Here is a 3,243-nt window from a genome sequence, read left to right on the forward strand (position 1 = left end):
CTTCCTTCCTTCCTTCCTTCCTTCCTTCCTTCCTTCCTTTCTTCTTCTTCCCCTTCCCCTACTTCTCCTTCTCCTTCTCCTTCTTCTTCTTTTTTCCAGTATATCTTATGGGACTGGCGTTCCCTACAATTCACTTTTAGAAATGCTGCATTTGGAACGACATTCTTCTCTCCTTTGGAGGAAGGGGAATGATCTATTACCAGATGGTACACAACATTCGTTTCCAGGAATAGGCAGACCTTGTTCCTATTAAAAGTAGAAGAGATACATGCTCACTTAGTGGACTTGAACTCAGTGTGGGATGAGAGGTGAAGCTGATGAATTAGCAAGCCCAGGCCAGGTAAGGAAAATGGCAAAGTTTAGCTTGTGTGACAGTTAATTTTACTCATATGTGTGAACTTGACTGGGCCATGTGGTGCTCAGAACTTGGTTAAATATTATTTCTTGATGTGTCTGTGAGGGTATTTTTAGATAAGATTAACATTTGAATTGGTAGACTGAGTAAAGCAGATTGCTGTCTCCAGTGTGGGTGGGCCTTATCTAATCCATTAAAAGCCTAGATAGAACAAAAGGCTCTGTCTGACGTCTTTGAACAGGGACATCAGTCTTCTCTTTCCACTGGACTCAGAATCAGAATCATATTAGAACTTATCCAATTGGCACTCATGTTTTTCAGGCCCTTGAATTTGAACTGAAGCTATACCATCAGCTCTCCTGTGTCTCCAAGTGGCTGACCGCAGATCTTGGACTTCTCAGCCTCCATAACCATGTGAGTCAATTCCTTATAATAAATAAATAAATATTTATAAATATGTTGTATAAATACATACACCCTGTTGGCTCTGTTTCTCTAGAGAACTTAGGCTGATACAGCTGTGGGTTCCCAGTGGTGGCAACCTGGGATAATGGGTAGACTGCTCAGACAGATCTTCACATGGTGACATTTATCCTTGGGGATTATTATAGTTCAAGGCACTTCCCTTCTCAGCCTAACTGATTCTGATATTCAAATAATCAATACCCCAGAGTTGATGAGTGGCACTTTCCAAAAACACTGAAGAAGGAAATCACAATGTCAGTCATTTACAGTGAGAAACGAGAGTGGGAAAGGCCATTTTGAATGGGCCTGATCAGGTCACTTCCCCCTTGTAAGAGCCACATCTGCCATGGTGTACATATGGAGTATAAGAAAGAAGGGCACATCCTAGATGATTGTCAGGTCTCTGCTTTGCTAATAAGATGGCTGGTTGGTGGCAGCCATCACTGAAAAGGTTTAATAGAGAAAGATCATTAGTTAAATCATGTTGACTTTGAGATGTCTGAGAGATGTCCAAAAAAGGGATGTCAAAAAGGCAGTTAAATATGTGGTCACTGCTGGGCTAGAAATATGTATATGTGGTTTGTTTGTACAAAAGTCATAATTGAAGCTATGATTATGGATGAGATTATCCATGGAGGGAGGTTAAAGAAGAGTACCTAGGAATCTCTATAGTGAATAGGCTGGTAGAAAAGGGAGGATAAGCCTGAAAAGGTGACAAGAAACTCTTGCAACCACATAAGAAGGCACAACTCTTACTTGAAGGATAATTAAGCTTCTGACTAGAAATCAGTAGGAAGGACATTCAGGGATGGAGGAAACATAATGAGCTAACAACTCATTCAGGACAAAGCAAGCATGGCAGACGTATGGAAGAGCAAGTTACAGTGTGATTGTGGAGGCTCAGAGGACAATGGGACAACAAAAGGTGATGGTTGACATCTGATGAGAAGGCTCAGGTATCATTGTACAGCTCTGTATTCACTCAGCAGACTTGTGCTTTTCAAACGTGGGAGGCTGAGCTCAGGGCTCTGGACATCCTGTCTACACCTCAGCTGCAGCCCCTTTGCCTTTTCTTTCCATATGTGGCTAAGAAGGTACTTTGAGATATGAATCTATGGTATTTTTCCTCTTTGTATTTTCTCCCACTTTAATAAGTGTTTTACCTGTGCTCATTGCTTACTTTGTTTTTCCATAGTTGGGGCCAGGTGTGGGCACTTCAATTTGCCTACAAGGATCAAGCAAGTAATGCAAACAGTGGTTAGGTGCAGGCGAACCAAGGAATGATGAGATATGTACTAAACTGGAGAGTACTTTTCTCTTCCAAAGGATTCAGATTTAAACTTAAACAAACAAACAAAAAAAAATGTGCCAGCCCCACAAAGCTTGACTGTGGGCTCTAGTCAGCCCAGGTGTCACCTGTTTAGTACTCTGGGCTAAACTTTAGAAGGGAGAGTTCCTTCAGATTAGTGGGGAAAGAAAGAACCAAAGTGAGGGTTTTGAAGGCCCCTGAAGTTCTCCCACCTGGGGATAGGTAGTATGGCCTCAAAACAATGACTATGTATGGCATACGTGGCACGGAAGCAGCAGGGATCCTGCACACTGGAAAGGGCCAGGTAGGCAGGGGGGTGGGGAGCTCAGCAGGCACTTCCTGGAACCCATGCATGACTGAGGACCAGGGAAACCTCTCTGCCCCTGAGCTTGGTGGCTCTGCTTAGGATCCCAGCCAGGAGGTTCAACCCTGGAAATGTGGGGCCCGTCACAGATTAGACCGAGGGTTTCTTTCCTCCTACAAAACTGAGGGACTGTCAGAAAAATGAGAGAGGTAAAAAATTAAACTAAAATATTTTTTAAATTATAAAAACAAAGTATCACAAACTTTACCCAAGATTTGTCTGTTATATACATTCTGGAATTCCACAGAATTCTCTGGAAATAAAATGGGCTCACTGCTGTGAGTGACTCATCACTCTAGTTTGTCTAGACAGGGGTATCCCTCAGTCTTTCAATGCTAAAGCGCTAAGACTGGGGAAGTCCCAAGCAAAATGGCACAAAATAGACACTCTCTCACCGCCTGTGAAACAGAAATGACTGCCCAGAGCAAAGGTAGGTTTTTTAAGAGAAAAGCATATAATAAAAGATGTGTAGGATGAGTGGGGAGAGAAAAGAGGCTCCGAGACCAGCTCAAGTTGTACAACAGCTGTGATGAGAGATAAAAAGAGCTTGAATTAGGAAAGTGGCTGTTGGAATACAGAGAAGGGGAAAGAGTCAGATGACACCAGTGCTAAGTAGCTGCACCACCAAATTTGGAGACGCGGAGTCAGATTTGGGTGAGTAAATAAAACCTTAACTGTGCTGGCTGCTTTAGGCAATGGCTCTTTAACAACTAAGAATTAAATGTCCTAACTTAGATGATAAAAGATTTT

The sequence above is a fragment of the Hipposideros armiger genome, unplaced genomic scaffold, assembly GCF_001890085.2.
Source record: "Hipposideros armiger isolate ML-2016 unplaced genomic scaffold, ASM189008v1 scaffold_172, whole genome shotgun sequence".
Lineage (NCBI taxonomy): Eukaryota > Metazoa > Chordata > Mammalia > Chiroptera > Hipposideridae > Hipposideros > Hipposideros armiger.